The sequence below is a fragment of the Bombus pyrosoma genome, linkage group LG3 (genome assembly GCF_014825855.1).
Source record: "Bombus pyrosoma isolate SC7728 linkage group LG3, ASM1482585v1, whole genome shotgun sequence".
NCBI lineage: Eukaryota > Metazoa > Arthropoda > Insecta > Hymenoptera > Apidae > Bombus > Bombus pyrosoma.
In genome coordinates this window covers 12,368,813-12,384,611 of record NC_057772.1, presented here as the reverse complement: position 1 = coordinate 12,384,611, position 15,799 = coordinate 12,368,813, and the positions used below count along the sequence as shown (strand labels likewise).

The window sequence follows — 15,799 nt, the reverse complement described above, 5'->3', positions numbered from 1 at the left end:
ACCAATGATTTTAATTGTATCATGTAATTATAAATTAAGTCAACGTGAATACATTAACTTTCTTTATTTATATAATATACATATTACAATTTCTCATCTACTCATCTACTAAAATATTTTTCAGTGTTTCTGTGAGTTTCATTTACAGTGTGATTTATAGTATTGAACGTTTCGTTTGTGAAAAATTCTTATAAAAATTTAAAGACAAAATCTCTGAAAGAAGCTGTGAAAGTTGTTTTTTAATTATTGTTTGTTAAAATAACGGATATCAGATTTTTCTTCTTTACAATTACCGAAGATATATAGGTACTTTTGTTAAAATTAATGCCGATTTTTATTTAACTGGAGACAGTAGAATTCCATTTACATTAATTAATGTCATTTGAATTATAATGATTTACATATAAAATTTAAGTAGGTGAGACAAAACGGTAATTTTAGTGCTAATTCAAACATAGAGGCGTTAAACTAACACGTGTGTTAATTTATATGCATAATAGTACTACATTTTCCATTATCGTTCCTCTGGCAGACGAGTAAACGTTTTCACTGCAGACAGCTCTAATACGTTCTCCTCTCAAGATTTATTAACCATCGTCAACTTAATTCTATTTACGCTTATACTACGATCGGAAACGCTATTACAAGATTTTTTCGGCTGTTTCAACTATAACAGCCATATGCATACAGGTTTACTTATAAATCGCAGGTAAATCTGTTATCGAAGTTTACAACGAATCAAAATCGCAGCTGCCTATCAATATGTTAGAAAACTTGGCGGACAAATTATAATAAACAAATCCATCATCGATAACATTGAAAATATGGGAAGTAGTTGGAAGAATGGGCGTATATGCGTGCAAAAATACGTCATTTCATTTTGTGTTTTAGATAAAAGATACTAATACCAATATACCTAGAAATATTCATAGGAAATGCTAAATGTTTTAAATAAAAATATTAAATTAACGAAATGAAACTAAAAGTCAGAAACTATTCGCAACCTGTACGTGGCTAGCTACTCGCATGATTCGATCGCCACTCAATAATGCCAATTTCTATTAGTTTTTGTTTCTCCGGGGTCTTTCCCTTTTTACAGAAAGGTATATAAGGTTTTAGTCGTGTTCGGTAAATAAGGGTTAACGAGCAGTCAAAGGAACAGTTAGCCGGGCATAATTAACGAGTTTTTCGCGCGAACAGCCGCGAACGTGCGGCATACAACGCTGATTAGGCAGCGGCGCAAAGAAGGCTAATTAAACGTTCGCTTACGATGCCGTTAACCCGGTCTTTATTAACCCCTTCGGTGATTAATCCGCTCACCACGCTTTCCAGTTAGATTTCAAGCGACACGGCGCTCCAGCTTTTTCCCTCGGCAAATTCGCCTTTTCCGCGCTGGGTAGTTTGTTCACGCTGATTTCACGGACTGATAGATAATAAGGGGTCTGATGGGTCGCGTTGATCTTGTCGCGTTTTTCTTTGTGCCGCAGAAGATGACGTACTGTTTAAGCAATTAGTTAGAAATGTGCTTTGGTAACGGTAGCGACGATTAGCTCGGGTGTAATCTTCTGTTAAAGTAATGACGGGTTCTCTTTATTTTTTAAAAGGCTCGCTAACTTTGCACGTGGACGCCCGATGTTTTGTGTTTTGCAGGCGATGAAGATTTCAGAAATAACTGAGTAACGATCATCGAGGAAATAGATATATATGATATATATATATATATATATATATATATATATATATATATAAATAGGAATATCTGAAGTTTCGTTAAATACGGCTTGCGTACACAAACATGTAAATATTAATTGCAATTATTTACCAATAAATAACTTATATACTATAGGAATATAGAATAATTAAAACTTAAATATAGAACTACTACTACATAGTTCGATTAAACTGATATCTACTGATTAAATCGATATGAACAGTGTCGTGGAAAACATTCCGCTGAATACATTTACATTAACTACCTATTAGAGAAACGGTATTGTAAAGAATTTAAATTAATTACAACTATATAACAGTATATTTGCGTATTACCTTATTTTCCTTTATTTATCATATTCTTACACAGAATATTGTTCAAAGTTACTTTATTATATTCTATTAGATATATGGAACAATATTCTGGTTGCAAATTTTTCCACGTCTCTGTACTTCTAGCATCTGTTCACTTATTTTTATCCAAGGCTGTATATTAACTCTGAAAATATTAGTAGATATTGCAATAGCTTGCGCGTTGGATAAAGATCACTAGGAAAGTGCATCGGTTAATGTAAGAGGAAGGGCGCTGGAGGTCGAGTTAAATCGAGTGTCCGGCGATGACTTATCGATCGAGCTCCGATGATCGGCGACAGGTTATTGTTCCACGGTGTGGGCAGAGTCGCGAACCACGAGAGCGTCTTGTGGGTCGCGTCGCGTAATTTGTCATCGTTCTCGTCCTCTTCCCCGCTTTCCAACTGGAAAACACGGGACAGGGATGATGCTCGATTAATCACGATCGATCGCCCTTACGAGGAACGGAAACGAATATTCATCGAGGGATAAAATAGACGCGGATGCTACTTCGTAGTCGTGAGCTTTTGCCATGTGTCTTTATTGATATTGAATCTGTCGAAGGTTTTCAGTCACGAGCGAACCACTCGTTCGAGCCATTTGCCATTCAGGCGGTGAACTGTTGTTGGTAAATGTGTTGCGCGAAATTTGAAATGGAACTTTTGAGACACTGTCGATGATATAAAAATTTTGAGCGAATGGAGACAGTGTGGAGATCGGTATTCAAATGTTTCAGTATCGAGCAGTATTTAATGCAATTAACGAATAATGATTAAAATTATTTTATTAATTTCCTTGTTTTAATGTTACCTTATGATTAAACAGGATGATTTTAATTTGACGCAACTGAAAATAAGAACAAACATAAATGCAGAATTACGTATAATCATTGGAAAGACAGGAAATGAACAGAAGTTTAAGTTACAATGTCAATATTTGTAAGATGAATAGCAGGTGATTGCACCTCCCCGTCGCTTTCGCCATCGATTGAGTATTTGAAGCTTCCTTGATCGTAAAGATTATTCGAAATTCCCACATCTTCGGCCGCAAGCCACCTTCTTTCCTAGTAACTTCCGACTTGTAGCCAGCGTTATCAAGATTCAAGATGATATCGATACGGTACGGTGAGAAAGGAGTCATACATCTTACCAGTAACAGTTAGAAAAAATCTGCTGCTAAAATCATGTTTCCCTATCAAACGCTTGAAACCCATAAGAAGAAGATAAAGCAAAAGTGTCTAACGAAATTCTTCACGTTTTACTCATACTCAATTATCCACCGAGCTAATACCAATTAACCGAGTATATTGAGAAAAAGAAAAACATTAATCAATCGATTTATCGATTACCATTATTCCTTTTCTTGAAAAATAACCAAGGTGATTTTAGATTCTCGAGAATTCTCGTATGACGTTGTAATAACTTCTTGTCATAAAAATCAATCACTGTTTCATAGTTTTAACATACCGATATGGGTATAATGATATATTGTGAAACTGATAATATCTTGGAGAATAGGACACTTATCGGATTTCTACGTTCGGTATATTTTTCGAAGGAAACACTTCCTAAAAAGATGGAAATGAAATGAAATAAAGTAAAAATAGAAATTAAATAAACAATCAGACAAATCTGTTTCCTTTCTGGTAAGCGTTTGAAACCTCGGTCGAAGTGTATTTCGATTAATATTCGAGAGAAAGACAAATCGCGAGTATGTTATTTTTAAAATATCTTATAATCTCAGTTACAAGTGACAAACAACAAATGTTTCTAAATTTTATCAAGATGCTTCAAAGTACAGCGATATAGCTTTAGTGCAAACGCGAACTTATCTTCAACGCGAGTTCATCTTCTGGCTGATTTAGTACTAGTCATTTTTCACTACATATTACTCAGTTAACAAAACGATAAATTTTCCATTCCAATCTCGAAATTGTTAAAACGAATGATCGACACGATGACAACGAAATCTTCGCGAGTAATCTTCCGCTAAATGATCGAGCCAACTGGAATCGATTTCTTCGTCTGTCAACGTAACCAAACCATCATCGCTCTCGTCCTTCCTTTTTCTCGTATTTCGAGATCATCCTCGAGGAGATCAACAATCGAATGAAATTAATGCTATTTGACAAGCAGCTTGTCATCGATGTCGATGTTCGATGATAAGAGCTTCTCGCGACTGGTCGATCGAAATTTGCTGATAATTAAACACTCGCGGCTCGAGCGATAATTAAATAGTAATTATTCTTTTCCTCTCTTTTTCTTCGCTCGATCTTCGACGCGGCTGCAACGCGTTAGGAATTTTTCATCCGTTGAGTCATATTTACTTAGCATAGAAATTAACGCATTATATAAATGGGTGAACATAATCGACGATACATAAGCAAAAAAAGAAGAAGATAAAGTGTATGGCGCAAATCAAAGACAGAGAAAGATAGGCGAAGGGGAGGAAAGGAGAAAACTTATTTGCCAGATAATCTCGTTGCGAAAGACAAACGTTTTTAACGTGGCAAGAATGAAGCTGTCAACGAGGTTTGTCAAACAAACATCTTTGCAAACCGCGTCGAGTGGCCGTGGAAATGCATGCTTGATTTACGTCCTTGTTTTCTGAATATGGCGTGAGTTAATGTATAAGTGTTTTATTCTGCGTTGAGTACTATTATAGATTTAGCGGAGATTCGCTCGTCTTATTCTGTTTCTTTTCTTTTTTATTCGGATACTTTATTTTCCATATTTTGCAATTTTATTCTTTGTGCTACCGAACGTATGGAAAGATCTTTAATATGGAGAAATTGGAGATTTTATTATGCATATTGTTTTGATATGTTATCTTTATAATTTTTTATTTTCTTAAATAGTAAACACTTTGACAGATTTTCTCCTGTCTCTACGTTCCATTTGATTTCTGCTTTAGATATAAGATCTCTGTCAAGGTTGAGTTTTTAAGTGCACAAATAAAAATGATGATGCGATGTTCTTTCATTCAGGGATATTAATATAGAACCACATAATTTCTTTTTTGTACTTTGGAAAGGTAAACGGACGATTCAAAATTGCATGGATTAAAAGGCTACCTACATACGATGACATAAAAGCTTTTTGTTGCTACCTTGTACCGAAGACTCAAATAAAATTCCATTTTAAGTGGAATCACATAATTTTTTTTCTTATATGAGGTAATTAGGTGGAATATTCCTCGGTGAATCTTACTTAAATCACAAATAATTTAGTCATAAAGGTTCTAAAGTTGCAAGACGAAAACGTATTAATGTCAGAGGTCAGGAAATAAGATGATCTAAACAGCGCGCGATTATATGTCAGAGAATTCATCTTTCTATTTTCTACAAGGACATACGAAGGAGACTTGCGATCCATCATTATTACAGAAGAAAAGGTTCTTCTCCTTCGTTTTCAGGATCCCGAAAGGGCAAAGGTAGTTGGGAAAAATTTTTGTTTAATTACGTAGAATTTTATTCTTGACCTATTCTGTAGAAGAAATTTAAAGAATTATCCTCCCTTTTCTCTTTCCTGTCATAACTTTTTAAGTATCATTATTATTTCTGCTAATAGTACTTCTTTCATTTTCCGCCATAAGAATTATAATAATATTATAATTTTACTATTAAGACCTCGAAAGGGCAAAGGTAATGGAAAATAATTTTTGTTTCGTTATGCAGAATTTTTTCTCGCGCTTTTTCTTCACAAAAGTTCATATAATTATAATTATTCCTTTCGTTTGTTCTTTCGTCTCTGCTCTGAGAATCGTAATTTATATACTACGTTGCATGATATAAAATAGCATCGTAATTTTATTACGATTATCGTTACTTCTTCTATTATCCTTAATACCATTCCACACCTACTATCGTTACTTTCTTTTTTTTTTTTGCTTTTTCTATTAGTTTTATTACTGTGAATATTTTTATTACGTCTGATATTGCTATGAATATTGCTGTCACTTTTATCACAGCTAACGCTATCGCCTTTATTACTATACCACCGTCATCGCAACTTCAATTACTGTTATTAATATTACTGTCATCAACCTAATCTCATACTCTACCGCCGTTGCTAGTCCTCCTCATCTTTTACTATTTTTCTTACCATTATCACTATCGCTGCTAACACCCTGCTATCATTACGATTTTCATTATGTCTACCGCTATAATTTCTGCTACTCTGATCGTCATTAACATTAGCCTTTATCACTGCTAATATTATTAGGATTTCTTTCTCTTCTCACAATGTCTGTAATCTATTAAAATCTAGTCTCATAGAACAGGAATTGCCTGATTGCGCTAGGAAATAAAATTTCTTTAAGAATCCTTTTTACGGAAAATTGCCAAAGATAATTATAACATTATCTTTTGTATTTTTTAAGATTATCATCTACTTGCGAAAAATTCGTTTCGTCCACTAATTAACATAAACGTAAAATGGACTTGAAGAAAGTTGGACAAAATGAACTTATCATATCTTTCTCTTCTAACGCATTACAAGCATTCGTCAAGTCAAATTCTGTGTATAAAATCTTTCTTCAATAAAATGAAAATTTGAAGGGACAGAAGGGGTGGAATTTTGTTTTGGTTATCAACGAGCCGCATCGTCTACGAAGGTTTAATCCACCTAAAACACATGTCAAACTTTCACAACCACTTCCAATCAACTTCTAACTTCGCAATATTTAATTCATCCAAAACAGAAAAAACGTGATACGAGATTAATTCATAAAGAAATGAAACAAAGTCGGCTGTAATGAAGTTTTCGTCTTCACGACCTTGACACCCAAGGTTCCAACATTAGCGTGTGCACATTTAACGTTTCGTCGCGTTAGGCGATGGGAACGCGGACGAAACGCGGATCGATGGATCGTTAGACGTTTGGCAGGCACGAGGACAAACAGACACCTCAAGGCTTCGTGTTCCACGATGATTATCATCCGCGCGGGTGACGTCACTTTCGCTGACCTCGGCCATCCCGACGTTTTGTAATTCCGATTTCAATAAAATACCACGACACGGCGCGTTTTATCGTCTGCCATGCTTTAACCGCGCTGGAAAACATCGTTCCCAGAGGCTACGTCGCCGGTGGCAAAGTCGTCAAAAGCATTCGTTATCGATATCGTAAAATTTTGGGCGCCTCCTTCGGGGTTTTAATATTGCTTCGTGATCGTAGACACGACGATTTTGTTTAGCTGTTAGTCGTTTTTAATTTGTTCTTAGCGATTCGCCTGCTGAGCTCTCGTCTTTGGTGAAATGCATGAGTAGAATAATAAAGTTTGAGGAAAAATTAATATGGTAATACCTTGGTTTTTATATGCTTGTGATTGTAAGGTAGAGTTCGATTTGTAGAAAAATTTTATCAACCTATTGATTAGTCAATTTATTTATGTTGATTATTTATGTTGATGATTGGTTATTGCCACAAAAGGGGGTGGAGGTGTGCGCCATAATTACGTATCGGATGATTATTAATTTTAACACTAATATTTGAAAATTAACTAATTTAGTTTTAAAGTTGTCACAAATTTTAAACAACAAAAATCACATCAGGTTTATTAAGAAACATTCAGTAATTGCGTCCAGCTAACAACTCCAAATACGTCACAGACCAAACCGATACAGATACAAGACAATTAAACAATTGCCACAGGCCCTATGAATAAAACATAAAACAGTCGCATTAACTTGCTTGCCGTATCGTTCGATAATTCCAAAAACGTCACAGAACAAATCAATAAAGTCATAGAGGAGATAATTAAAACCGCGCAACATGACAACCTCATCAATAACAGAGTTCTATCAAATCCACAGACCCAGTCCTTCGACGCCCATAAAATGCGATAGATTCATGATACTCATTAGAAATCTCCTAGAATCGCAAGAATCGCATTAGAAGATCCGACAAGCGATTGGAGCTGGAATTAGACTTGCTAGAAGTCGTAGGTATCGAGGCAAAACCCAATTAAGACGTTGCCGTGACGACCAAATAAGATCAGAACTAAATGGAGACATCTCTCGGATAAAATTCAATGAAATCACAGTTGCACGCAGGTTTTGATTCGATTGAGACGTTTCTGTTAGCGAAAACCTCCAGCTTTCCGGAATCTCGTGATCGGACCGAGACTATTTTCCCTTTTCGAGGCGCCGTGACAGCTCGTTACCAATCGATACAGGAACCGTGATTAACGAGCGCATGTGACAGCGATTCGCTGGCGATTTGTCATTGAATTTAATGAAACGAGAAGGAGAAGGATTCGCAGAACGTTTGCATTCTCAGCTGCATCACAGGTGTCCATCGTCTTCTTTAAGCTGCAAATTTCGAGGCTGATTCGGGGAATCACTCGAGGCGTTTTCGCACACTTCCTGGTGCGATCAAGGACGAACACCGTCGTTTCGTGAAGCCATCACGAAACGAGGCACGGTTTAATCGTACTGAAATGAACGTAACGTTGCTCACGTAGGATGGAGGATTGCGAAACTCGACGAAAATTCGCGTCATTGGCGTTATTACGACAGATGGGAGCGTATTTGATCTCCCAAGGCAGATGATCTGTTCGGCGTTTCCTAATGCGTGGCCTCTGTCGTGTTTGATGGGATTTTGCTCGAGGAAGTGATCTGTCACGCTTGCCAGTTTGTGCACGACGACTGTGAAAATAAAGACTGACCGATGGGGTTCGAGGGTCGAGAAGTCGATGATCCTCTGGCAGGTTCTAATTCGTTCCTTAAAATCAGCGTGAAAGTGGAATCAACTATCGAAATGTTTCTTTGTTTGCCTTGTTTCTTCTGCAGGACTCTCGTACACAATAATTTTTTCAATTAATTGTATTGCATATGTATATAATCTTTTGCAATTTTATAATTTTTCGGCTGATGGAATGATCGGATAACATGCAAAATTAATTGGAAAATACATTTAATACGTACATTGTAAAATAAAACTTCGTTTTATCACGAACCTTGTCGATGTTATTCGAGGGTATCTATTAATATTGGTTACTCGTAACTTGTTATTTTCCATAATTTTTCTCGCTAAAAATATCGTTTTTTTATCTTCTAGCATTTACTCCCCAGTTAAGAACCTAATCTAAATCCTTTTAACTCAACTTCCAAATCCAGAGCATCCCGATTTTATCTCAACGATCATTTAAAGAGCTATCAAAGCCTAAGCCACATCAATCTAGCCAGTTTCTATTCCAATTCCTCTTATGCACCGCAACGCAGCCAAGACACCATCGATATCCCGTGTGGATAATAAATCCTGCAACCCGTATCCCTTTAAAAACCCACTCCAGACAAAGAATATACCACAGCGGTGCATTCCAGCAGCGTCAAGGAAAGAATCGTGCTTATCAGATCGCATTCAACGTCCGATGACAAACGTCCGCCAAGTCGAGCCAAGCGAACCAAAACCAACGAAACAGCAGAGAAAACGACGCTATGGTCTTCACTGACGAAGAATTCCGTAGCCTCTCGCGGTGAAACGGTCGTCTTCTCGTTCCGGATCGCTCATCCTTGCAAGGACGTTCGCGTCCCTCTCCATGGCGGCTCGACTCGACCGTAATTGCTGCCGTTTAATAGCGCATAATCGTTACTAATCGACCGCGAACGCGATTGCGGCATCCGCCGCTTTATTATTACGACAGCCAGAGGATAAGGTCCCCTTGTTCATTTGTTACGGGCTGATTGTGTCGAGGCTCGCAATGGCCACATACCAAACGCACCATCTTCTTCGTCTGTTCGTCTGTATGTAGTGATCTGGAACATCTGGACTCACATATAAGGCGTTTCCTATTTTTCTAAAATCACCAGATTGTAGCTGGATAATGTACAAGTAAAGATAAAGAAAAGTAAGTTATACGAAAATGCTTTATTTCAAAAGCCAATATCAAATGGAGCGTGAAATAGATATGTGCGCAGGAAGAACAAGTTTGTTATCGCAGTATATAATGGCAAGAAAAATATAGTTTGTTAGAAACAAAAGGGAAATTACTGATATTACGAAGAATATCTTGCGCTGCTGGATACTTCAAAGAATCATCGATGATTCACGTTTACTAGATTTTGTGTGGATTAAATTTCATGGACTAAAATGTTTTCAACAATGTGAATAACTTGGATAACATTGCCAGAAAGAAGTGCGTAAATACATTGGATTATATCGCAATAGATAAAATATTATGTCATGTATTAATTGAATAATATAATGAATAATATATAATATAATATTTTATCCATTGCAATACAACTCAATACGATGTATTTACGTACTTCTTTCTGACTTCTTTCTTCTTTTTTCACTTACAGCATTTACGATATAAATATAATACATAATATAATATTTTATCTACATAACAATAGCTGCCAGGGCAAATATATAAAATTCGCGTGGCGGTCTTGTTAAATACTACTATAGAAAGCAACTTTTGTTTACTAACCAGTGTCCGCTGCATCTTCTGTTTGATCGACTGTGCAGGCTTCAACTGGAGCCACCAGTGGTGAACCAGTGGAAACCGTGCAAAAATCTATATCAATTAATTTTCTCACGGCGGGGCGTGACTGCCGCTCGTGACTCGTTGCACCAAGGACCTGGCCTTCGAGCTATCGTCTGCCTTAATTCCCATCGCCATTGCGCGACATCGCGGCATTCTTTCTTTCTCTTTCTCTCTCTATATTTCTCTTTGTGTCGTCTCTGTGTATACCTGTTCCCTTATGGTGAGAAAGAAGATTCTCGTAGCCCTTCAGGGACGTTTGTTCGATGCTTCAGTCTCCTTCTTTTCAGTTTCTTTCTACGCTAAGGCTACCTTTTGACGTGCCATGGCCAGTTCAACCTTCCGCGCCACCGTCTGCTCTCAATGGGGTGTCGCGTGTTTTTACAGTACAGCGTTCGAGGGATACCGCGACTGAATCGTACGAATGGAAGGAACGACCTTGAAGATTTGCGGGAATTCGTTCGTTCAAGAGGGACACGCTGGAGGAAACTGTCACGCGCTGTGTGTTTATTTTATGGCGATTACGGTGGTGGATGTAGGGCTTTGAAAGTACTCGTTTAACTTGAGCGATGCTTACTTGGAATTTGTTTGTGTTTAAAAATCTGTTCCGGAAATTTTTAGTCGAATTATCTTCACTCTTAGACTAGAAACTTAAAATTAATCGTCGAATTTTTCGTACTTTTGGTTACTTTATTTTCAGCTATTATCTGAAGAATATCCACGATATTCTTTCGAAAATTCTACGATCCAAGAATCAAATTCCTAATAATAATAATCTAAAGAATTGCAAAACTAATTTTTTTTATTTAATTACTTCATCTCTGATAATTCTTCCCTAATTGCCACAACTATGTAACTTTCCTCAGTTCACCAAACACCAAAATTTGCATGAATAAATTGCACGCGCTACTAACAGTTATCCCTCTACATTCTCCAAATAATTCAACGAATCGAAAATCAATCAGCTTTCGATCAAATCACTTTTGCAATTTAATTTCCAAAATTCCAAAACAAAACGATTCCTCGCGATTCGATTACACTGCTCCATCCCCTAAACCCTGAAACCAAGCCTCTCCAGTTTACCGAACATCAAAACTTCAATTCCGTGCGCAACATAAACCAGCAGTTGGCTTCCTCCTACATTTTTCCAAAAATTCAACGTACCGAGAACCAGCATTCGGACAAATTGGCCGAGCAATTACCAGCAACACATAACTCGTCAGTCTCCTGGAACATCAACCGGAGAAATGAGCGAGCAGAGGGCTGACAACGAATGCATTTCTCACGATCCGCGTTGCGTCCAGCAGCGGGTGTCCGGTATCTGTCGGCCGTGGAGCTCGTCGTGCACAGCGAAGCGAGCGAAAGGTTCGATTTTTCCCTCGGCTTGGACTAGGCCACGGTGGTTCGTGGTAACGGAAGGCGGGCCCGTTCTCCTCGCTCTGACGACTCAATCGCGGTTCCAAGCCAACGAAGAAAATGATGAAGGCCGCCGATAAAATTCATGAGCCGCTCGCGGGGTCCCGAAGTAAGAGAGCACGCGAGCGATTAGCATAAAGGAGTCTCATTAGCAGCGGCACTCGCCGAAATGTCAATGCCTAGGCCGTCTCTCGACGTCCACCCGGAACCGTGTGTAACGTCCCTATGGCGTTCCAACGGAAAAGGGCTCCGTTCGTGGCCACTCGAACGAATAATCGACGAAGACCATCGTCCCGGTCCGGTCTTCCGACGTGCAGCACACGGAACCTACATAATCGCGGCAACCTTTGCTCCTCGCGCGAATTCCTATTCCATGGATGCTTCTTTCTATGATTTTAGATCGGCGTTCAGATTGATGGGCCTGATTGCATGAGATTGGAGCTTATTGAACGATGAACGAGGCTGATGCAGTGATTCAAAGAATACTTGTGATTTGGGGTGTTTGTTAGAGAGTGGAGGAGGATATGTTTGTCGACGAGTTCTGAGATGAGTTACTCGGTAGCTACGCTGATAGAGAGGGGTAAATTGAACTGCAGCGGGGAATGATGATTACGGACATAATGTTTCAAATTTATATTGAAATTTGCGATTATTTGTAATATCCTTTTCTGATAAATAAATTGGCGAAAAAGAGTTGTTTCTTGATATGTAGAATATTAATTATGTATTTAAGTAATGAAATCGAGAAGTTTATAAAATGTGAAGTTGATCGCTTTGCCTCCTAAGAGGCGCATACGGGAATTGAGGTTATTTCGTACATTATTCGAAGGCCGTATTACTAAAACAGGAAACAAGCATAAAAAGGCGAAATACATGTGAAAGGAAATAATAACATCGAGGAGTGGTAAAAAAGCGAAATGTCCCTTGGCTAAAGAAATTCTGCCACCTGAAAAGGTCACCGGGCGAAGCTGCACTGGTGGAATAACCCGTTTCCGTTCCGCGTGTCGAAGAGAGCGCATGCATGCGGCCGCGCGCGCGTTCATAGCGATGTTCGAGGGTGAAAAAGTCACGCGAGTACCGTAACAATGAGTCGTCATGGGAAAAGGTGGCCTTAAGACGGCGTCGAATGGACACTAATCGCAAATACCCGGCGGCGTAATCCTGATGAGGCTGTTGTTTGATTCATCGCCGTAGCCGGCACGTTGCTCGCCTCTCGCCGAACGATCGAACCTTTGTCCTCTGTCCCAGTTAATTTTACATAATTCATAATCTAAATTGCCGTTCACCGTAGCCATCGTGCGATCCACGTGAACGGTCGTCCGATGCTGCAGGAAGTACCAGGATGTTTAATGTTGAAAAGAAAGGATAACCGTTGAATTGGAAGGTATTATATGTAGGAAAAAAGTTCTTGACTTTGTGTTTTCTGATCTGCCGCACTGTATACTTCAGCTGACATAGCTGACCGTTCTTTAGAGTGTTTATGTCGTCGAGGTTGAATTATTTGAATACGGTGTCGTTTGTCATTTTGTTCCTGACTATGAATATTAAAAAGGTATTCGAATATTTAAGTATTTTCATTGGGTGCGAGTTGTATTCCCCTTAAATATTTAAACATCTTTATCTTTGTAGATATATCATTTTAAAGTGGAGAATTTCTTTTTATATGTATTCTGTGTAAAATCTAGCGAAACATAAATCCTTAAAAGTTGAATGTTTCATAAGATGCGACTTAATACTATGACAGCTTCTAATGTGCGTATTCTCGTGAGTATCGTTGAGTTATTCGCTGTCTTTTGTATTATTTCGTTCGGTAGAAACGGATTTGGAAAAATGAAAAGAAGAAGAATGGCGAGCGTAATATAAAGTTGTATCGATTAGCATAATATAATTAGCTACCGTGAAGGAACAAGCTCCAGCATACAGCCTGGAGGAATTATCGGCGAAGATAATGGATAGTTAGTTACAACAATACAACGATGTAATGTAAATGTATCGCGCAATTAGCTATAGCAAGAAGCTGTTAAAAGAGGCATTGTATACATGTAGCTATCGCAGCATGATAATACCAACTAGCTCCGCGAAAAATTCAATTACTTTCTGCTCACAAACAACTCAAGCTGAACGTTAAAAAAGGAACAAATTGAAAACTTCGATACTTCGTTTGCCATATTTTAAACGCAAGTAGAGCTACTCCTTCACAAAACGAAGATGAATTATTAACTTTTGCAATCCTCTAGATTTTAAATTAAAAGTTACCTAGCCTACTAAAAATGAACTTTAATTGCACATTAATAACTATAATTATCAGTAAAATAAAGTATCATGGTATTTTAACTAATCATGTTAAAAAATACAAACGATTTATCTATTTAAATAATATTACCAGAGTGCACATAATAATTTTACGTTTACTAAATATATGTATATATATATATTTGCGGCAAATCCTTGTAATTTCTGTACAAATCTCTGAATTCATTTCAAATTTTACCAATATGAACGTGACAGTCGTGTCTCATTAAATGCTAATGAAATTTTCAAATGTTTCACCTAGCACATACTTGGACTTAAAATTTTTCTATAGTATAGATTACGGACATACAAGTTCTTATAGTAAATGTTTGAATACTTTCATTAGATAGCGTATATATCAGGATTCGTCCATGATTCGTCAAACAGCGTGATGCGTCAGTATTATTGAGAACTAACCCTACCTTTCTGCGGTAACACAGTGGCGGCAACGATCGTCGCAGGAGTCCTGGGTTCCAAGCTTATTTTTATTATCGCCTGCCGCGACACCCGCATATCCGGCGGCGCGCGGTCGTTCTTTCGTTTCGTTCGGCTAATCCCCCTTTTCTCGGCGATTCAGTCGGCGAGATTCCCTACGTACCACGGCAGGAGCCTCGACCAGGCTATAATGACGCGAGATTTCCGATAATTTAACAATGTTCTTGTTATTGCAGGCGCTGGCGTCGCCGGCAGCGATCGTTCGATTGCCTATCGCGGAAATTCCAGCGTCTACGCTCTTGCGGGTGTGCAAGAAAATGCAGCTGCGTGGGAAGAGGTGTATATTTTTCCCTGGGTACAGAAGATACGTGAGTGTTTAATTATGTGAGCAGAATGAAATTTTGACACATCCGATTGCGATCTAGAAAAAATTATGATTAGACTTAGAATCAAGTTATAATATAAATTTAATATATATATATTTATTATAGATAAATATGCAAATATATTATGTATTATATATAAAATTACTTAAAATAAAATTATAATTAGACTGCGGATTTTGTATGCATTTATGAAAAATTTAAAATATATATAATGTGGAAAAATATATAAAGCATCTAAATTATATTCTCAAATCATCATATCATAAATCTACCATAGCCTCAAAGATATAAGTATGTGTTAAAAATCCGCAGTATAAGCTTGGGATTGAGATAGAAGGCTTAGAAATATTATTTTTATCATCTTTTTATTTACCTCTATATGTATTCAATGAAGGGTGTACGTGTACAGTATGGAATTTTCTTTTGCAATTTCGAAAATTCCTAGCTACTATTCAGCTTCTAATTAAGCGGTGAGGCATTAAGTGATGTATCATTGATAGAAGCAATAAAATCCTGGCAATTTAGAAAATGCTTCTGCTCTTAGCCACAATCAGCTTTTGTAATTAGTGATAATATATGCACGACTGATACAACTGAATACATGAACAGTTACTTTAATTCTTTAATTATCTTATCTCTGCCTCGTTTAGACTTGTTCCTAATTAGACATTGATACATCGATAGCATGAAGTATTCGAACTGTTATGTTTCATTATCCG

General features: G+C 37.5%; 1 protein-coding gene across 1 annotated transcript in view; it reads left to right on the top strand.

Moving 5' to 3' along the window:
- The window catches only part of LOC122566368 (telomerase-binding protein EST1A-like), a 215,485-nt gene extending 200,496 nt beyond the window's left edge, over window positions 1-14,989 (top strand). The window contains exon 30 of the transcript XR_006316484.1: window positions 14,931-14,989. The gene's annotated coding sequence lies outside the window, so the exon portion shown is untranslated. The remainder of the gene's footprint in view (window positions 1-14,930) is intronic.
- Window positions 14,990-15,799: the final 810 nt, after the last annotated feature.